Consider the following 23,459-nt stretch of genomic DNA (forward strand, 5'->3'; position numbering starts at 1 on the left):
ATTTTGGCAGCAATATATATGTTGGTTGCCTTCTTTGATTACATATTATTATCCAAGGAAATTTGAAAGATAATTACACATAGGTGTGTGCATATGTGCGTATGAGTGTGTGCATAATAGATGCATGTATGTAAAACTGTATACTACAAATTCATATATATAGTTTTTTTCAAACATGTACACCCACACACATAGAGAAATAGAATATCAAGGCATCTTCTAACTGTGCACTGTCCCTCATTTCAACTCTCAAAGGAGGTACTCAGATAATAATCATATTGCTACAAACTTCTCTCATAATCTTTTTTGGGGGATGTTTGACACTATTTTCCTGAAAACCTGATTGTTAAGCATGCTCTGTTTACATAATAAACAATTACAGCGCAAATCTAATCTTCAATAACTTTATGTTAAAGTCAGTGGAGATATTTTATTGATTCTATTTTTAATACAGTTTTACATCAGGTATGTGGTTGAGAAAAAAGCATAAACAATAAAGATGTTTTAACTCCAGAAAAGAAATAAAGATCAAATTTACTTGAAACTAATCAAATCAAATGACAAAAAAATCGGTTTCTATACCAGTTCTGGCATTAGCGTTATAGAAGAAGGGGAAGCCAGTAGAAGGAGAAATGACAGAATGAGAACCATCTCATTTAAGACTAAAAGGTTTTTGTTCTGTGAGGCAACATATATAATAGGAAACACATTTAAAATATCCAATTAACAACTCTGATATCTGAAAAATGTATTAACTCCATAACTAATAACCATTACTTAAATTGTAAACTTTTTTCATGTCACTAAAATTAAGCAGGGAATTGTTTTATCAACACAAAATTATTTATCCTTGTTATTTACCAAGAGCGTACCCATTGCATGTGTAACTATATCAACCTCCTAAAAAAATAGCATTAATTCTTTTTTCAAGCATTGTTTTAAGCACCTGCTATTTAGATATTGTTGTAACACTGCAGATTATAAATAGTTATTTGTATAATGAGTGAGATTAAAGAAATTAAAAATTAATAAAGAAGAATTGATTTAAAATAAGAGAATAAAAATGACAGGAAAATGGCTTAAACGTAGAAACAGGAAAAACTAGGGTGAATAGACTTCAGACTTGGGTAATAAAAATAGGAAATTTGAGAAAATAGAAATAGATTTTCTAAGGGTCTTCTAAACTATCTTTAGGACTACTAAATATCGTAAGTTGGGGAGTATAAGGATATGAATTTTGATCAAATTATTAAAAAATTAGTAGCCACACAGAGGACTTTGGCTTTGACATGACAAACAGTAGAAAGACTTGGGCAGTTTTCAAGGAAGGGCTAACACGTAGTATATAAGTGGGACAGCATTAGGCACAGTAGGTTTGGGATTCATACATCAGCAGGTGCTGCATGGCGTCTGGAGGTATGAACAGCTGAGCAAAGCATCATTTCTTCATCCAAATGCCTGAGAACCTAATAATTGGTAAAAATGAAGAGACATAGTCCCCTTATGGTGACTTTTTGTCTTCTATTTTTTATCTGCTTTTATTTTTAACATTAAAATTTTTAATTTAAAAGGAAGCCATAATGTATTTATCTTGCTCACTTAATTAATTACAGAAGTTAACCATGAGAAATGAATGAAAGAAAGTCAAGGTGGGGTCAGGCTAAGTTAGGTTATACTGCAGAAACAACCTTGCAGTTTTCATGGCTGATCACAATAAATGTTTGTATCCTGCTCATCATACATTCACTGTGTTAGCTGAGGACTTTGTTTCCTATTTTGTTATTAACTAAGCTAATGAAGCAGCCATTATCCTGCAAGTTGACAGTTGCTGTGACAGAGGGAAAAAGAATACTGACAATTAGATATAACATGGCGCATCCACTCAAAACTCACTGAATATGGCTAGTTATACCCACCATACACAAGGAACCCATATGCAAAGGAGTGTGGGTGGATGTAATCCTGCCATGTGTTCAGCAAACAGGAAAATAGAAATATTTTCCTCATCTTCGAAAATGAGATGGAGTAAGACTCCTTCAAAAGAAATGTGAGACTGGTGAAAGGCTTTTTTTTTTCCTTCAAAATGTTAAAAATAGTGTTTGATAGTACATAAAAATAATAGACTATCATACAATAATGTTTATATTATTATACTTTTAGTTCTGCAGTACATGTGCAGAACGTGCAGTTTTGTTACATAGGTATACATGTGCTATGGTGGTTTGCTGCACCCATCAACCCATCATCTACATTAGGTGTTTCTCCTAATGCTATCCCTCCCCTAGCCCCCCACTCTCCAACAGACCCCGGTGTGTGATGTTCCCCTCCCTGTGTCCATGTGTTCTCATTGTTCAACTCTCACTTATGAGTGAGAACATGTGGTGTTTGGTTTTCTGTTCTGGTGATAGTTTGCTGAGAATGATGGTTTCCAGCTTCATCCATGTCCCTGCAAAGGACATGAACTTATCCTTTTTTATGGCTGCATAGTATTCCATGGTGTATATGTGTCACATTTTCTTTATCCAGTTTATCTTTGATGAACGTTTGGGTTGGTTCCAAGTCTTTGCTACTGTGAATAGTGCCACAATAAACATACGTGTTCATGTGTCTTTATAGCAGCAGTGTCTTTATATACCTTTCGGTATATACCCAGTAATGGGATGGCTGGGTCAAATGGTATTTCTAGTTCTAGACCCTGGAGGAATTGCCACACTGTCTTCCACAATGGTTGAACTAATTTACACTCCCACCAAAAGTGTAAAAGCCTTCCTACTTCTCCACATCCTCTTCAGCATCTGTTGTTTCCCAACTGACACAAAGGCTTTATTTGTTTGTTTGTTTTTTAAGGGTCAGGGGTATATACAATATTAAGTTCAATGTCTGGTGAATTTAACAACTTTTCTAAACTATTCAAAGATGATCATTTGAATGTTGTTATTAATATAGGGATTGAAGAGTCATAAAGTGGCTGGGATATATATTTGGTTGTTATTGGATAGAATTTATAGATGAATTTGCAGAATGGGAATTTAGTGAGGGCATGACAATTCAGAGAGACCAGAAAAACAGCAATGACAGATTGTAGTTGGCGTTGCAATGAGGAAGAGCAATTCCAGTAGTCAGAAAAGAAGATAGAACAATGTGAACAATGCATTCAATGTATCTTACAAAGAAGTGTTTCTAGAAGTGGCACAGCATGTCAAATACTAAAACAAGTTAAATGAAGGAGAAAATGTTAATGGAATTGGCTTATAATAATATCTAAAACGCAATCAACACTTACACCAGTCAGACCCCACTTTAAGACATATATATATGTCTTATATATATATATACACATGCATATACATATGTATATAATATATGAACTCATCTCACTTTTAGACTCTTCATTACAGATGAGACATAACGAGTGAATAAAAAACCCCAAGGTCACGTGACCAACGAAGTTGCAGAGATAGAATGTGAACCAGACATTCTGGCTAGCAGAATTCTGGTCTGTTCTTAATCACTATTTCATATTTTAGCATGTGTTTCTAGGTATGTTTCCCCCAATTAAAGCAAAGAAATAAAATGTGGATTATAAACTAGTAATAACGGTAAATGGGGCATGGAGACAAGTACAGTCTATATGCTTGTAGAGTTTAAAAATAAAACAACACAGATATATTTTACATTATTAAATTAAAACTGTGTTAAGATAATGTTGAAGTTTTCTGACCTGGTTTTTTTTTAGAAATAAGTCATTTAAACATCATTACTGGAAAAGAAAGGAGAAACATGAGTTAAACGTTGTAGAACACCCATTATTTATAATGTGTTCCATTAAATATTCAGTTATTGAATTTATTGAAGTAGACACCTTCCTCAATTTGCAGAATATTAACTAACAGCATCACAATTCACAACTAGTTTTTTTTGGCTTCAGAACCCATATTCCTTTCACTGTGTCATATCAGGGGACACATAGAGAAAAAAACTAGTAGTGAGATGCTTTTATGTGTTTAATAAAGGGATAGCAACCTAGATAGAAATACTAGAATTCAGTGAAACAAAAGAAACATTTTGATTTTTTTTTTCTGAAACTGAAAGTAAAGATACAAAGAGCATAGAGATAGTACTCTGTCAGTTTGACAATGGCTATATATACAGATGCATGTGAAACTCATAACAGTTGTAAAATAAACACTGACCACATATTTTAAAATCATTTGCTACCCAGCTATGATGTCCTCAAAGTAAATGAAAAAATCTCAATGTAAGTTGACTATAATTGTGTCCAAAAAAATGGCTGGAGATATTTATGCTCTGCTAAAATCTGTCACATGTCCAATATGGAGTGAAATGTTAATTAGTTTACATTTCTTTTTGTTTGTTTTTTGAACAAGTTAGGCAGCAGTAACTGTCTTCAGTTACTGTCTGATAGGAAAAATGTATTTCCAGGAATCATTCTTACAATTAAATTATCATGTCGCATGTGGATTTTGAATTTATGTGTTTTTTCTTAAGATTATTTTAATCTCTATTATCTTTCGTTACTGTTGTTAGTACCAAGAAGACCAATTAAATTTTCTGATTCTTGGACTTGTTATTTTTAAGACAGTGTGCCATGGGAATGAAGGCATAGATGTTTCTAGCCTATTTAGACAATTAATATTCTGAACTAGGCTTGCATTAGGTGGCGAGGCATAAATGAAAAGAAAAAGGGAGGAAATCTATTTGCCAAAGCAAAATCCCACATGCTTCTCTCTGTTTCTTCCTCCCTCAAGAGTGAAACAAGACAATTTTCTCTATAAGCTGTATGAGATAGAACAGTAGCAGTGTGATCTGTCAGTATGATGTTAAGCATAAGAAATTTTTCCCAGAGCAGCTACTTCACATATGCATGTAGATGCATGTACATGTATGTTTAGTTTTCTTATTATAATTCCCAGTATTCTACACTATTGGATTTAACATGTATGATTAGAGCCAATCCTCTATCCAGTGTAAATAAAATAAATGAATACTCCAACTTTTGTATTCCGATGTATGAAAATCAAAACCTCATATGATTAAAGGGGTATCTGTAATCACAGTGTCTTTGAGTTTTATATACAACAAAATGCCAGATGATAGAGAAAATGCCACATAATTGTCTATATCTAGGTATATCTGATCTTGGTTTTCAATGTGGCATAGATATAGCCATTTAAAAATGAAATGATTTAGGTCATTTCATACCAAATTCCTGGAACTTAATGATTTAAAAGAAAGATGATAAACATATAATGTTTTGGCAATGTCCTTGCTTGATTTCTAATGCTTGTTTACCTTAATATATTCTTTTATCATCATTTAGCTATTCTCACTGTTTCTCAACCCTGTTAAATCAATGCAACCACTTCACCTATCTGTTTTTTTTTTTTTTTTTTTTTTTTCCCACAGATTTTTTTTTTTTTCTTCTTTTAAACAGAGTCTTGCCCTGTTGGCCAGGCTGGAGGGCAGTGGCACGATCTCGGCTCATTGCAACCTCCCTCTCCCGAGTTCAAGCGATTCTTCTACCTCAGCCTCCCAAGTAGCTGGGACTACAGGTGCCCACCGCCTTGCCTGGCTAATTTTTTGTATTTTAGTAGAGACAGGGTTTCACCGTGTTGCCCAGGCTGGTCTTGAACTCCTGAGCTAAGGTAATCTGCCCACCTCAGCCTCCCAAAGTGCTGGGATTACAGGCGTGAGCCACCGTCCTTGGTCTTTTGGCTAAGATCAAGTGTAGTATCTGTTCTTACTAGTTTAACGAAAATGTTTTAGAAATAGACCAAGAATTTTCATATTGACTTTCCACCCATCGCAATTTAACACATTTAAACTCTAAAGAGTTTGCTATGAGATATGGTTTGAAAACCATAAAAAAAAAAAAAAAAAAAAAAAGCAGTGGCATTCAAACAGGCAAATAAACAAGCAGAGACTGTAGTTCTATGTATGATGCTTTGGGAAAGAAAAATCTTTTCATTCTAATGTGCAGTTTTTAATCTTAAAACACAATTTAGCTAACAACAATAAAAAACAACTGTTCTTGCTTCTAAATTAAATTGAGTTTGCATTAATGTTCATATATATAAATATAAACATTTAAGATTAATGAAGGACTAGAAGTGAGCATTGTAAAACAAACTTAGATTAATAATATTAGATCCTGTGTCAGCTGAGACTCTGCCATAAACAGAAATATTTTGTAAGTTTTAGAGAAATATTGGGAAGAGTTTTTAACAATAATCACACAATAATTACACTGTATTTTATATCTTGGCTATGACTTGGGATATTGGTGCTCAGTCTGAAAATAAATAAATATCAAGGGAAATGAAATATTGTTTAATTCCATTTCAGGTTTCATATTCCAAGTAATTTTTGCCCTCCAGATGGTAGGCAATGCATGCCAGTGAAACACAATGCAAGCAGTCCACTTTAGTCTCTTAAGGCACTGCTCTTCTTTTTAACATGTGTGAGTTAATGTCTTCTCTAGGGCTGTTTTAACTTTAATTTATATAGTTTAGAGTTTAGTTTTCTTTGATGTGACCGAAAAATCTGCAAAAAGCATATTAAATGTTATCCGTCTCTTGTTGACAAAATATCTAAGGCAAATCTATTATTTTCTCTTCCGCTAACTGCTCCATAGGCTACTAACATGTCTCCCCACATCTACTCTACCCTCTAAGATCCATTCTCAATGCTAAAGCCCAAAATGTTATTTAAAAAAAATCTATTGGTGTCACCCCCTGCCAACATTTCCTCAATGAATATCCATTGCTCTTAGAATAAAAGATCTCATCTCATTCTGCACTTCCTGAATTTGCTCTGCAACTACACTGGCTTTCTCTCTCTCTCCCTCTCTCTCTCTCTCTCTCTCTCTCTCTCTCTCTCTCTCTCTCTCTCTCTCTCTCTCTCTCAGTTGCCATGCACATACTGCCTTAGATTTCATTATATTATATAATTTATCACATCTAAGCCAATAATACTTCAGGAGGCTATCCCTCATTTCTGAGACTGTCCTGTATTTTCCTCATAAGATATCACAGTTGGTAAATATATATGGAGTAGAATTTCTATTTGAGTGATTTTAATGTTATTTCTTCCTATAACTATGGTGTAAATTCATTAAGAATTATTTGAAGTTATTCAACAAACTTGATTATACCATAATCAGTAAACTATTGCATGTATTAAATCATTAATTATTAAACAAATTAAATCAATAAATCATTCCATAATAAATACGGAAAGTAATATATCAATCACTGATCTTTGTGATTTCCATATAGGGAAAAATAAACACATTAAACACAGGAGATTTTCACCCTCACTGTTCAAAACATACCTCTGTGATTTTCCCTTAGCAGAACTCTGCAAAATCTTCCAGACCAAAATGTTGGAGGGACTAATGGTTTACCTATGTCCCCAATTAGAATTCTCTCAATACAAAAATTATGTTTGATTTGATAAAAATGCTTATTTAAATTTCAATTTATTCAAGTATCAAAGTAGTTTATTAGTGAGTTAAAGAGTATTATTAACATATGCAGCCATTGGTCAAGGCAAATCCTATCAACAGAGTATTAAAAGCCAAGAGTATAGGGAAGGATGGTAGATTACAGAGACAAAAGCACAAAAACGACTCTATGCAAAAGGCTTCTTTGAGTTCGGGATTTTCTGGGCTAAGCAATTTCTAAGGAATATTTTTAGTAATAATATTAACAACATGAATGTTATCAACAATTATTTTTCTATAGAGTATATTGGAAATATGAAAAAACTGCTATTGAATAGGACTATGATCTCATAGAAAATGAACACAAATGCTGTAAAGTCATAACACAGAATGAAACAGAGTAATTTATATTGAGGCATTTTCTATGTATTTTCCTTTACGTTTTCATCCTCACTGACCTGATAAAACTAAAACCAGAATTAGTATTTGTCTGGATAGAATTTGAGGAAGCAAGGCTGTATGTAGAGACCTTCAAAAGTTCTGATCACACTGTCTCTTTTACTCAGCAAACGATTTAACATGTTCCACAAAACATGTCTATTTTGTTATGATAAACTGTATATATGTGCAGCTACAGTAATATATTAAACATATTATCCAGCATATAATAAAATAGAAATGTAAATATGATGGATTGAAATAAGTTGAAGTTTTACTATAGGTTACTGTATATAAGGGGAACATTTTGGCATCCTTTGTGTGTTCAACCCAATTCAGAACACTGTCTGTACGATTACTCTGCTCTGACCTTGTAAGGAAGCAACTTTATGCTCCCCAAAAGATGCTTATTGAAAAAGAGACACAATAGAGTAGACAGTCTCCCATAAAGATATTAGAATAACATCAGCCTATCTTTAATAACCCATTCACCTCTCTTTTGTTCAGGCTCCAAAGAAATTCTTCTAGTTCGTTTCGTCCAATTTTCTTTAAAGTGAGTGATGCGTGCTCAGGTTAATCTTGGAGACTTTATCTTTTATGTTTTACATATTCCACAGGACAGTTAATTCTTTCTGTGGCTATATAGGTGAGATAGGGAAAATGCTATGTTTTAAAATAATTTGATTTGTTCAAAATAATTTATTTTAGTGAAAATGAGTCTTATAGTATGTTTGCACATGACATGTGACTAGGACTACTGGGTGTTAGGAAGTAATATTCATTTAGCAAGGAGCAGTTCAAAAGCATAGCTCTCCCATAGAGTCGATGTTCTATTTATTAGATCAGGGAGGTGAGCCTGTTGTGAAAATGAAGACAGCCTGAGGAGATTTCATATTCTCTTGATGATTGACCAATTTATTCTTAAGGATATGGGGAATCTCAACACCCAGGGGCTACATGACAATGTTCTTTCTCTCACCTCTTATGAACAGTAGTATCTTGAAAGCAATTCTAACTGCCACTGGCCCTAAAAAGTATGTTAAAATTGTCTTCCCCAATCCCAGTGGGACAAGAGATCCTGGCTAGGAAAATAAAGTACACTCGGTCTTGTTAATGTGGCGACAGACAGCAGGAAAAACGAGAGAATAACTAATGTTCAAATGCTTTATTTTCCACAGGAAAATACACACACACACAGACACACACACACAGAGGCACACACACAACTTAATCTATGTGAAAATGTTTGGCTCAGATCCTGTTATGTTGTCCTGTTATATATTCAGTTTGAGCAAAATTGGGAAGAATCAGATCTCTATTGACGACTATGGAGCTCTCAAACTTCCTTCCACTATAAACTAAGATTTTGCTTCACTAAGAGGAAAGATTACAGGATATTTTTCAGCATTGTATAGGCAGACTTGCTTTTTTTAAAAGTGCCACACTGTAACTATATTTTTAAAAATACTTCTTTACCATTTTGAAAAATGAACTGCAATTCTGGACAGTTATTTGATTTTATCAATTAATGTGGAATGGTCCTGTCTTGCTAAATCCTATTTATAGAATGACACATTTCTATTTACTTTCCCTACATAAAGATACTTTAACCTGCAATATATTGGATCTAAAATCCTTCTTGACTATTTGTGAAACTGAGGTCCTCAGGTTATTGTTTTATAAGCAGAAATATTGAAATATTGAGCCACAAGCACAAATATTCCACTTCTGAATATTCTTTTTTTTTTTTTCGAGACAGAGTCTTGCTCTGTCACCCAGGCTGGAGTGCAGTGGCGTGATCTTGGCTCACTGAAACCCCTGACTCCTGGGTTCAGCAATTCTTCTGCCTCAGCCTCCATAGTAGCTGGGACTACAGGCGTGTGCCACCACGTCTGGCTAATTTTTGCATTTTAATAGAGATGGGGTTTCACCATATTGGCCAGGCTGGTCTCGAATGCCTGACCTTATGATCTGCCCGCCTCGAGCTCCCAAAGTGCTGGGATTACAGGTGTATGTTCTATGCCTTTTTGTGAAGAAACCTTCTGGAATGACTCAGTGTGTGTGTGTGTGTGTGTGTGTGTGTGTGTGTGTGTGTGTATAGCTAATGTTGATGATTTGGGGCTTTTAAGTTTAGGAAATCTCCTTTCTTCTGATTACTCGGGTCAAAATGGTTTGCAATAATTATTGACATTTCTATTTTGATGACAGACCACATCCATTTTGTGCAGAATTCAACCATGTTTTTATGCTCAGCTTTCCCACCAGAGTTAAGCCACTTTTATATCTCACTTTCATCTGTGCTCACCTCCTAATGTACCTCCATGTTCCCCTCAAATCTTATCAACAGAGAGGCTATTATGACTCATTTAAACTAGCCTCAGACCAAGTTGCACTCTCTTCCAAATTAGTTGAGGTTTCCCATCTCAGAGTAAAACTCAAAATCTGTTGTATGATTCATAATTATTTACATTGCATTTTTCCAACCCTCATGCCTATGTTTCTGATTTTATCTCCTATATGTCCCCATCTTACTCTACTCCTTATTCTTCTTGTGAAACATTAAGAGATCTCTGCCTTGGTGTCTTTGTGCACATTGTTCTCTTTCTAAAAATGCTCTTCTTATCCAAATTTTTTTTCTTCAGTTCTTCAGTCGCCAGCATAACTAGCGTTTCACCTTCTCAGACATTTTCAATTCCCTTCATGTATGTATCAATGTATCTTACCTCATAATTGAATGGTTATTAGATTTTATTTTATTTTTGTTTCTTACCAGAGTTTAGGAGATATGTTTGTTTGTTTTAATTACTGCTTTATCTTTGGAACAGTACCTGGTATAGTGCAATATAAACTCAATAAATACATATTGAGTGAATTACACCTGGTTATTCACATTTTTGAATTCCCAGGATATTAACCCTATTTTGAGAGCCAAAGTCATGCCTATGTATCCCCCATTTTGTCTTTTAAATTTGAGATGCAATACCTTTATATTATTCTCAATGAGTTAATTATCAAGAATAAGATAACTTGCTCACTGAATAGACAACTTCCCCAGAGGAAGGATTGTCAGTCAGCTCTTGTAAAACTTAAATTTTTGAAATTCCTTTACCAGTCTCAATTTTAGTAGCGGTCTCTAAAAATTAAGTTGGGGTTTCTTTCATCACTCTCTGTTGCACTGTAAGTCACCTAAGTTAATATAGTTAATATAATTCATTTACTTATTGATCAGGGCATGATAAAAACACAATTATAATTTTCTGAGTTTTAACTTTCTATAATTTTTGCTTTTTATATTTAATTAACTGGGATGTTTTACAACAGAGATAGATACTTTGCTTTTTTTCCCTATGCAAAAAGTTAAAGAAAGGTCTTGGTTCTGCCCATGGAAACACTTCAATGCAGAGGTAAGTTGGTTTTCTAGACACGCAAGTTCCCTTTTTTCTATTTTTCTAAAGTGGAAAAAAAAATCTTACAGCTAGTTAGTTCAAGCAAAAATAGAATAATGGGGTGATATAATAAGTTGACAAGACAGATGCCTTCTGGTTACTTATCAGAATAAAAGTATTACAAGTATTGTCAAGTAGAATAATGTTCAAACTATTACCACACAGTTATTTTCAAGTATCTGGCTGAGAGGAAACTACTTCTGGAGGATAGGCAGAAGGGAACTCTCTTGTTTTATATTTCATCCTGTAATACGAAGTACAGCCTCAGCAAGAGCATGAGTGGTGTTAATTTGGATCAACTATCCTCGTAACTTAAAGCCCTACCATAGCTGGGGCTACAGCAGCTTTTTTTTTTTTTTTTTTTTTTTTCTTAGAAATGTGCTTTGCGATTGCTTATACTGAAAGGTGTTATAAGAAAAAGTGACATTTGGCACTAGTTATTTCACCATAAAAGTACTGTCGACAATTTTTATATTTAGCAGCATCCAGTTTATGAGGACTCAAGGGATAAAGCTTTATATGGCCTTGGTGATTCTGCTCCACAACTTGCCTTTTTTCATAGTTTGGACACTGTGACTCATTAGATTGATTCCGTTTCTTTCGTTGCATAGGCTACAGTTAAAATTAAAGCCAAAGCCATGATTCTTCTCTAGTAAAATGTTGAATAATCTGTATTGGTTGAGTTTATGCTTTGGTGTCAGACTTGCTGAATTCAAAAGCAACTTTTCCCATTTGCTTGCAGCAGGACATTAGATAGTGACTTGGCCTCAATGTGTCAGTTTCCTTATCTTGAGTGAGGAAGGCTAGTTCTTTCAGAGGGAGGTTGTTAACGATTATATGCAGCAATTCATAAGACTGCTTAAAATCATGCACAAAAAATAGAGAAAAAGGGGAAAAACTTATAGGATCATTTTCATGATTTTTATATACTAATATTTTTAATTTAGTAAAATATTATAATTCCATTTTTACCTTGGCCTGTTTTATATTATATATTTAAATATATGCTAAGTATTTTCTGGAAAAGAATACACTGAATTATTTCTAGTTAGATAGGAGATAGATAAAACATAATACAGTAAATGTAAATGGAAGTATCTCTATCTCAGTATAAATAAAAAATAAATTTAGAGTTAATAATAATTAAGTACTTATTTATGTAACAGAATCTGTATTGAGTAACATAGACTTATGTGCTTACACAAATAATCTGAAGAATTTCTTTATTCATTTATTTCACTTTAAGCAAAATACTGAATATCTAAATAGCATAGTAATATTACTTTTTCAAACCAGGAAAGACTCATAGTTGTTTCCAGAGTTGTATATCAGGTTCAAAATATTTAAAATGTGCATATCATTTTAATCACATTTAAGATTTTACAATATAATTAAGTAAAAATGATACATATATTACAAACTATAGTTTACCTATAGCATGCTTTACTAGATTATAACAGTACATTTAAGGTAAAAGAAATTGATTGCTTTTTTGAGGTGTTTTAGTAGCATATAATACTATAAAAACTTACTGGAGGAAGTGACGACAGGAGTGCCCTTGACAGGCAGGGAGGGCTAAGCTGTGCATCCCTCCGCTCGCGTTGCAGGGAGATGGCTCAGCGACTTCTCCTAAGGAGGTTCCTGGCCTCCGTCATCTCCGGGAAGCCCTCTCAGGGTCGGTGGCCACCCCTCACTTCCAGAACCCTGCAGACCCCACAATGCAGTCCTGGTGGCCTGACTATAACACCCAACCCAGGCCGAACAATATACACCACCAGGATCTCCTTGACCACCTTTAATATCCAGGATGGACCTGACTTTCAAGACCGAGTGGTCAACAGTGAGACACCAGTGGTTGTGGATGTCCACGCACAGTGGTGTGGGCCCTGCAAGATCCTGGGGCCGAGGTTAGAGAAGATGGTGGCCAAGCAGCACGGGAAGGTGGTGATGGCCAAGGTGGATATTGATGACCACACAGACCTCGCCATTGAGTATGAGGTGTCAGCGGTGCCCACTGTACTGGCCATGAAGAATGGTGACGTGGTGGACAAGTTTGTGGGCATCAAGGATGAGGATCAGTTGGAGGCCTTCCTGAAGAAGCTGATTGGCTGACAAGCAGGGACGAGTCCTGGTTCCCTTGCCCGCGTGGGACCCCAGTAGAACTCAGCCCTTCCACGCCAGCCCTTCCTGCTGCCTCCCTCCTGTCTGGCCTCTGGGGCCTGTGCTTAGAGCCCAGGCTCCAGCCCTGAGTGCTTCTGAGCTGGCGGACTGCCCAGGGGCCATCAGAGGATGGTGGTGCTGCTGATCCGGGGACTGCCGTCTTCCCTCCCACACGCATTTCGTCCCTCCCTCTAGGGCCTGTGGCAGTTCTCCCAGGATGCGTGGAGAGAGCCCGGGCCAGCCCACAGTATTCCTGGTCAGGCAGCCACGCCTTGGTCCCCATCTCTGGTCCCTTCCGATCTGAAACCTCGTGCCTGGCTCATCTCCACATCTCCACCTGCGTTTCTCTTTCCTGCTGCTGTTTTGGAAAAAGAAAAATGAAGCCCAAACTAGTGAAAAAAAAAAAAAAAAAAAAAAAAAACTTACTGGAAGTATGTGAATTTTGTGGCATTATAATAATCTATTATGAAAATTTGTTGGCCAGGCGCGGCAGCTCACGCATGTAATCCCAGCACTTTGGGAGGCTGAGGCAGGCGAATCACGAGGTCAGGAGTTCAAGACCAGCCTGGCCAACATGGTGAAATCCCATCTCTACTAAAAATACAAAAAACAAAATTAGCCAGGCGTGGTGGCACGCGCCTGGAATCCCAGCTACTCGGGAGGCTGAGTCAGGAGAACAGTTTGAACCTGGGAGGCAGAGGTTGCAGTGAGTGGAGATCGCGCCATTGCACTCCAGCCTGGATGACAAGAGTGAGACTCCGTCTCAAAACAAAAAACAAAAAACAAACAAAAAAAAAATAACTTGAGTATATATGTAAAGAAAATAATTCACTGTGAAAATAAACATATACACAATCAAAAGTTAAGCTTTCTTAGAATTCTTTTTTTCTTTTTCTTTTTTTTTTTTTTTTTTTTTTTGCGGGGACAGAGTCTTGCCCTGTAGCCGAGGCGAGAGTGCAGTGGCACAATCTTGGCTCACTGCAACCTCCGCCTCCTGGGTTCAAGCGATTCTCCTGCCTCAGCCTCCTGAGTAGCTGGGACTACAGGCACTTGCCACCATGCCCAGCTAATTTTTGTAGTTTTAGTAGAGACGGGGTTTCACCATATTGTCCAGGATGGTCTTGATCTCTTGACTTCGTGATCCACCCACCTCGGCCTCCCAAAGTAATGGGACTAAAGGCCTGAGCCACTGCGCCTGGCCTCTTAGAATTCCTATGCAATTGATAACCATCTGGAAAAGTGTTTGATAATCATTTTCTTTTCATTCTCCATTGTCTCATTGTCTGCTAAGAGTCTACTGCCTTTCTTCCTATCAAAATTTGTCCTGTTGATTCCCGCCATGATTATCTAAGGCAGTATTATAGCTCACTCCCAGGATGTAAAAGTCTATGGTATTAGACTGTGATATACAATAAGATGCAAAACAATATAAAATCACAAAACATCTTTGTTCTTATTGATGCTGTTCCTGATGTTCTAAGATGATTATATACAATATTCAAAGTACATTTCAGTGTATGTCTGTGCCATTTTTTATCTTAAAACAGTGGAGAAAACTAGCCCTGTGGAAACTTTAATTTTGACAGTTAAATTATTGTACTTTTATTTTCTGAATTATCCTTTTCTGATTAATTTTTATTAAGTAAAATTACACACACAGATTTCAAAGTTCACTCTGAATAGCTCACACATTAATCATGTACCACATCTAACCTGAAATCAAAGCCTTTAAGTGACTGTATTGACTCAGTATTTACTTTCAGAATTTTTGAACAACAAAACTATATACATATATATATGTATGTGTGTGTGTGTGTATATATATATGTAGGAAGATAGTTAATGTAGCTGAAGTAAACACACGAGCAAAAGCACTTCAAATTACTTATTTTTAAATTTTGTAAACCATGCTACGCAGAAGGATGTGGTGCAGCTTACAGAAAGTATGTACTGTAGAAAACTTTAAAACAAGATAAATTTAGGAGCCCTGGGAAATAAGAACGGGACAAAAAGATTAAGTCAAGACAAACAGTTTGAATATTGTTATCACTTTAAATGAAACAAAATAGTATGGTATAAATTTTGTAATCTGCTTTCCTCACTACTGTGATATGTCCTCACAAAGAAATCAAAATCAATGTTTACCATTACATCTAACTATAAGATGAGGAAACTATCCCTTAGCCTCCCATCTTACCAACTCTCCTTTGAGGGGAAATCAAATCAAAACCCACCAACCGCATTAACAAACAGCATGTATTTGTGGAACACAGTGCTTGCTTGATAGACATTATTGCTTTCCTGTTACAGCCTAACAGGATCCATTAATTCACCTTTGAGGCTTAATCATGTGCAAGGAAAATGGAAAAGTATTTGATAATAACCTTTTATGGGCTGTTGGTTGTAACACTGCTTACTTGTTAAACAAAATAATTCTTTGGGTAGATAAGGGGATCAATAAGTAGGCATTGAAATGTTTTCATGTTAACCCTTAACTGTACTAAAAACTCACATATGTAAAAGATTAAAAGGTGGTAAATATTAGACCTCAGTGCAACTTCTGTTGACCATGACCAAAAGTGTATATAAATCATCCATTCTATCATTTAAGAAGTAGTACATATTCATTAAAATATTTATTGAGGTCCTATTAGTTTCCACTTAAGAGGAAGTAAGCAGAAACAATTCAAAAATGCCTATGTACATCAATACAATTAAACCTGCCCCAAATACTATACATCAACCCACAGTACACCTCTATCCCGTTTACAGTCATTTCAGGTTTTGATGCTTCCTGGGTTTTTACATGTTGAGCTTCAGATTTTATAATACACTATTTGTATAATAGAAAACGCATCAAAAGAAGTGGATTATCTAAATTAACTATTCAAAAAACATTGGTTATACCAAAAAGTAATGCTATTTTACCATTTTTATTCTGGTATATAAATATCTCAAGCTCCCTTCTAAAATTTGTTGGTAACGTATGTGTGTTTTTAATTCATGCATTAATCTTATTTCTTCTTGAATAAGATACAATAATTATTTTCCTCATGAAACCTTAAATTCTAAATACCTCAAATAAAGTGCAATCATCTTGAATTTTAGTTATACATCTACTTTTCCATGTTGGACAATTTTTCTCATCTATCAACACAATCTTCTTTTGTTTTCTTTTTTATTCAGCACTTACCTCTTACTTATTAACACATTTATACCTTCCTTATGACTTTTTCTTTCCTGTACTACTATCTCTTATCCATTCCACTAGCACCACTCTGAACAGTTTTTGTTTTGTTTTTTGAGATGGAGTCTTACTCTGTTGCCCGGGCTGGAGTGCAATGGCGTGATCTTGGCTCACTGCAACCTCCAACTCCTGGGTTCAAGCAATTCTTCTGCTTCAGCCTTTCAAGTGCCTGGGATTACAGATACCCACCACCAGTCCCGGAAAATGTTTGTATTTTTAGTAGAGATGGGGTTTCACTATATTGGCCAGCATGGTGTCGAACTCCTGACCTCAGGTGATTAGCCCTCCTCGGCCTCCCAAAGTGCTGAGATTATAGGCATGAGCCACTGTAACTGGCCTCACTCTGAACAGTTTTAACACAAGAGTTAACAGCTGTTATAGGTTGAGTTGTGTCCCCTAAAAGGATATGTTGAAACCCTAACCCCTAGTACCTGTGAATGAAACCTTATTTGGAAACAAGGTATCTGCAGTTATATCAAGTTATGATGAAGTCAGCAGATAGTCCTTAACTCTACATGACCGGTATCCTTGTAAGAAGAGAAGAGAAACAGAGAGTAACACACACACAGGGAAGATGATATGAAGACATATAGGAAGAAGAATGCCATGTGTTGATTGAGGCACAGAACAGAGTGACACTTCTATAAGACAAGTAATCTCAAGAATTGCCAGCAAAACCAGGAGCTAGGAAAAAAAGCATGGAACACATTCTCCTCCTGTATCCTTCACAAAGACATGGCCCTGCTGGCAATTTGAAATCAGACTCTGGCCTCCAGAACTGTGGAGAATACATGTCTGTCTTCAAGCAATCCACTTTGTGGTTCCTTGTTTTATGGCAGCTTTACGAAACTAATATAACTGCATTGGACTCTTCCTCAGTATCTCCAACCACAACACAGAGCCCTTCAAAAACAGTAACAAGTGAAAGTGAAGATAATTCCACCACAAGTTTAGTAGGGCAATCTGGACACTCAGCTATCATTCTCTTTATCTTTGACCAAAGGCATTTCTCTCCTTTATTTCTCTACTTCAGCAGCTCTCCTCAAATCCAATTACTTTTTGCTAAAAGCAAAACAGCAGTGTTTCTCAATCTCAGAAACTGAACCACCAAGTGAAGACTTACTGTCTCTCAATTTATCCACATTCATTCTCAAGTCCCAGTCTTACAGATAACAGAAATAAAAAGTAAAATAAAAACACCTCTCCTTTACTGCCAATAGCTAATGCCTTCACCCATGTTCTGAATATCATTTGTACATTGCATCAGCCTCCAAATTCTTACCTCTGCAAATGGTTCAGTACTGACCTAGGTGTGCTCAGCCGAGGAGGCCATTTAAAGGTTCAGAGAGTTTCTGAGTCGAAGAGCTCACAAGATTGGACGTGATGACATGACAGAGGAGAGGCTAGGAAGAAAATTACAGGAAAGAGGTAAAAACTCTGACGTGAGTCAGAGTAAGTATTAAGACTGCAAAAGCCAGTAGGGTCAGAGGAGACATTCTGAATTTAAGAAGTTTCTTTATGGTAGAGTAAATAAAATAAAGGCAGTTTAGGATCAATGGGTGCCTGGAAAAGTTGCTTTGGACCTACTCTTGTTACATTGATATTTAAACCTTTAATTATACAACCTTTCCAGAAACTATTTCTTTTTCCTTTCTGATGACTCCATTTTGACCTTGAGTAAATCTGTTTAAAATCCTATCTTTGAAAATCTATTCCCTGACAAGAGATCTAAACAAAACACATCTCATGTTGGTTACTCTCCGTGTTCCTTCTAGAATGTGCCTTTCTATACAGCCAAGTGACTTCCTTTCATTTCTCAACCTGTGGAAATATTCATTCTGCTTCCACTGCTCTGCTGAACTGATTTTCTCCTCATGCTGCAATGGTCTTTATATTGCCAATTTCATTTCTGTTTTTGGTTCTTATATTTCCTAAATCATACGTAATCTTTCTATACATGGATTCCCACCATCACCCTCAAGGCCATTCATCATTCACTTTAACTGTCTCTGTTCCTTTTTTGTTGTTGTTCCACAGACCGACTCTCTTAGTCTTCATTTCTGGCTGTCAGTTCCTCTGAGAGTTAACATCTATTTTTATTGGATCAACTATCATCTATTTTCTAATGGATCTCAATTGAATATTTTAACCCAGAATTTTATACTCAATTAAAAACTCTTTGATTCACTATTTCCCAGGAAATTTCAAACTTGGCATGCTCCAACCTAAATGTATCTTCACTCAAGAATGTACCTTATTCTATATTACATATTTTATTCATGACATGAATAAATATCTCTGGAAGCCATATTTTCTTCATTCTTACAATCACTCTCATATTTAGGACGATGGGTATATTTTCCCTTTGTCCATTTCAATATTTTTCAAATTACAATCTTTGCATCCAGTTTTGCCACTTTAAATCAGCCTAAATTCTGCTCCAACATTGGAATCTTAACACCTCACCACTCTACTTGAAAGTTCTCAATGACTCCCATAGCAACATAGAATCAGGCTTCACGGAATGATATACCATGCAACACTGTTCTGAACCAAGTCCACACTTCCACCTTCTGCCTCATTCTTCCATTTGCTATTTCGTTTTTAGCCATCCTGAGCTACTATTCTGTTTTCCAAATGAGCCAAGCTTCCTCATGCTGTTATGGCTTTGAACATACCACCTTTGCTTGGACTGGCTTCCAAATCAAGCATTTTTCACTAGATCATATCCTGAAGCCAGAATGCTTATCAGGATGTGGCTCAAATATTATTATCCCAGAAATTATTTTAGTCTCTGTAGTTTTGAATTATTTTAATTTTGGAACCTGTATTTCTATAGTTCATGCTTTATTCACTTTTGTGATCTTAGCACTTAGCCTAGGTCCGAGACTACATCAGGCATTTAAACATTTGTTGAATAGATATTGCTATCTCTGATCTTCCCCACCTCTGATCTTCACACACGTTTTTAGCTGCAGAGGTGCATAAGCATTAGCAACATATTTATTCTACTGCATAACAAGCATGCTTTTTTTTCCTTTTTTAGACGGAGTCTCGCTCTGTCGCCCAGGCTGGAGTGCAGTGGCACGATCTCAGCTCACTGCAAGCTCCACCTCCCAGGTTCATGCCATTCTCCTGGCTCAGTCTCCCAAGTAACTGGGACTACAGGTGCCCGCCACCACGCCCGGCTAATTTTTTTGTATTTTTAGTAGAGACAGGGTTTCACCGTGTTAGTCAGGATGGTCTCGATCTCCTGACCTTGTGATCCGCCCGTCTCGGCCTCCCAAAGTGCTGGGATTACAGACGTGAGCAAGCATGCTTATTTTTATGCTAGCTCTGTGTGTTGAGCAGTGATTCTCAAGCATTAATGCATAGAATAATTTCCTGGAGAGCTTGCTAAAACACTCAATTTGATAACCACCCCAAGAGGTTCTGATTCAGTAGTTCAGATGGGGCCCAAAGAGCCCTAACAAGCTCACAGATGCTTCTGTTCTGATGGTAGTAGTATAACCTTTGAGAACCACTGTTGTAGAATGCACTTGATAGGGAAGGAAGGTATTACTTCTCCCTGCCTTTGGGAAACAGTCAGGACGGACATCTAAAGTGCTTTTGTGTGATTATGTTACTTCTACCGTTTTTCAAATTCCAGAATTATATTTGTTTATTGCAACAGTCTTATGGGCAAAGTAGTGATATCAAAAAGACTAGGTGATTAGGGTATGAAAACAGACACAGCTGTCTACATATTTATGTCTACAAGATTCTCTTTGCCTTGACCTTTTGAATGTATTTCAGTTTTTGCCTCTGGTGACCCTATTGACAGATATGTATGAAATCTGTAGTTTAATGTGTATCTGATCTTCAGTGTCTTCCTTAATTGTACTACTACTGCTACAACAAATTTAAATGTAAGCAATTAAAATATATATGCTAATATATATTTTCTTCTAAGATTTTATTTGTTGCAACTAGAAACTAGATTCTATAATTTACATATTTTTATGCTCATTTCATACATGAGGAAACTGAGATTCATTGAGAAAGATATTGACTGTGGTCCCAGGGTTAGAAAGTCCCAAAATTGGTACTAAATATTTAGTCTGTCACCTAGTGTAGTGCACTTTCAAATACGTAGCCCGTCAGACACAATAGATACCCATGAAAATTTATAATAGTTAAAGTGGCCACAAGTCACTGCTGAAAATACCATTCTTAGTGACAATATTTGTAGGTGTGAAGAACAAAGCTTTCATAGCTCAACTTTTCTAGGTCAGATTTTAGCTCTATGACTTACTACTAATTGTATGTCTTTGAGAGAGGAGTTAACATTTAATAATTTTCTAACAACTGTCATTTCATAATTCTCATTTGTAAAACAGAAATAAGGATGTTTTGAATATTAAATGAGTTACTATATATTTTAAAGAAGAAGTGAGCAATTATACATTTAATACCATATTGGATCCTTGATTATAGCTTTAGTATGGAATAAAGACTAGCCAAAAATGGGTAAATATGAATAGAAAGGAGATTAATTAATTGGGACAATAATCTAATGCCACTGATTATTCAATAGGATTCAGAAAGAATTTGACATGATCCAGGTACCATGACAAAAGAATCAAATGAATTCTTACTACATTGCTAAAAATAACATCACAATTCATTAAAAGTCTAATTAAAATTCCAAAAATAGTTGATTTCTGGAAAAATAATTTAGATTAAGATAATGTGAGGAATTATATTTTGAAATATATCTTAACTGTAGTTATTTTAAAAATATAAAAGTTTCACAAAAATTCATTCTGCTGAAACACAATTGATACTATTTGATTTTCAAGTGTAAAGGGATATGCCATTTACCTGTGTGTGTGTTACGTGTGTGTGTGCATGTATGTGTACAGTTTTCTTGTGGCTCTGAATAAAACTAATTTACTATCACAAGAAACGATCTATTATGATAAAATTAAATGTTTCCTCTTCTTACCACTCTTTGTTGGTTTGTTGGTTTGTTCTTTATTTGTTAGGTATCCCTTTCCTGGCAGTCAAATTATTTTGATGTCATGATTTACCAACTTCTGTATCAGAAAATAAGAGTGGAGATTTGCTAGACTTACAATAAAAATAATAAAACATCTGATCAGGAAGAAAAGCAATGGCGCTCTCTTTCTCTCTCTCTCTCTCTCTGTGTGTGTGTGTGTGTGTGTGTGTGTATGTGCATATATATATATTCTTTGATGCCACTAGAAACTAAATACATCACTTTTTTGCATCACTGGTCACATTTCTTACTCTGAAATTAAAAGGGACATTCTAATATTTTATGAAGTAGTTTGACTCCAACTAAACCTTTCTTACCATATTTTTATCTTGTACATTCATTTTTCCAGACATGCTCAAATTGTCATAAATGATTTCTATTAGAGTTAAGGATTTCAGTCATCTGAGAAGATGCAATGCAGTGAGATTCTGCCTCTGAATTGGTAACAGTTAATTCTTTTTATATTGCAAAGTAGATTCTTACAGAAAGGAATGTATGCCTTCATTTTCTATGTAGGTTGCATGGCATTTGGTCCACAGTGACAAAAAAAAAAATGATCCCAGAATATCTGCAGTATATTTTGTTGAATGTTAACAGCAGGTTCAGATGTGTTTCATTTCTGACCTTGTAAAATGCTTTCTTGCTTATGCAATGCTTTATACATCAAATACAAAAACTGCTACGAGGGCCTCAGCTACTTGAACAAGGACAAATTTGAGAAAATAAATAAATGTTGTTCAGGTCAGTTTCAACGAAGCCATTTTTTTCTATTATTCCATGGCATGAGTAATGCATGATATATTTGATTACATTTTAAATGTGATACTGAGAAGTCATAATGTTGATTTGTTTCACATGAATGCTTCTTGGTCTATAGTGCTAAAAAATAAATCATGCAAGTTATCTAACCAGCTAATGTTTTCAATCAGATTTACAGAATATTGTTTCTATTACTGTTATCAGCTCATCGCGATTCAACATGTGTGTATATGTTGCTGGTATACCATTAGAGTTGAAAATTCTAGTATCAAACATTTTAAACCTCAGCATAATTCTAAGGCTGTGAGCTTTTAATATTTGTTTACTATTTGATAAATGTGTAATACTCAATTTGAGAAGATATTTGGATTTCTAGTAGATGCAGGAAAGTTTTAGATTGTCTTGGAACCTTATTTAGTAAACAGAAAACTTACAAAATATCAAATCTTAGGGACCTATGGAAAAAGGAGGCACAATATTATCTTTCAATTTAAATTTGAATAAGTGTATATTTAAAACACTCTATGCCTAACATTCTAAAGTATATGACTCAGTATGTGATTGATTCTGACCTAAGGATGACAGATTAAACCACTGATCCTAGATCAATTCCAGTTAAGATATAATAGATGACATGCTTTCTTGAAGTATTATTTCAAAGTAATGGTTAGTGAAATATTCTACAAATTTAAAACATTATACCTGCTAATGCACTATTTTGCCTAATACAGATATCAGTCCACTTAGGTGTGGAATAACAGTTCATGCACAAAAACGTTAAGCGAATATTTCCAAAAAGAAAATTAAGAGTCCAAATTAGCAATGAGATACTGGGATGTGATTTTGCTCATTTAAGTTTGAAAGGAACATATTCAATTTAAGTGGAGGAAAAAAAAGATACTC

The 23,459-nt window shown here is 35.5% G+C and overlaps 1 protein-coding gene and 2 pseudogenes across 3 annotated transcripts in view; all 3 read left to right on the forward strand.

The window, feature by feature from the left end:
- The window catches only part of CDH18 (cadherin 18), a 1,132,251-nt gene that overhangs the window by 263,501 nt on the left and 845,291 nt on the right, over window positions 1–23,459 (forward strand). The window lies entirely within an intron of this gene.
- On the forward strand, window positions 5,716–5,826 carry LOC115896749 (annotated as a pseudogene).
- LOC104680845 lies at window positions 12,887–13,898 on the forward strand (annotated as a pseudogene). Its single transcript, XR_750515.2, has one exon. The product of XR_750515.2 is annotated as a thioredoxin, mitochondrial pseudogene (transcript).

This window comes from Rhinopithecus roxellana, chromosome 3 (assembly GCF_007565055.1).
Source record: "Rhinopithecus roxellana isolate Shanxi Qingling chromosome 3, ASM756505v1, whole genome shotgun sequence".
Taxonomy (NCBI): domain Eukaryota; kingdom Metazoa; phylum Chordata; class Mammalia; order Primates; family Cercopithecidae; genus Rhinopithecus; species Rhinopithecus roxellana.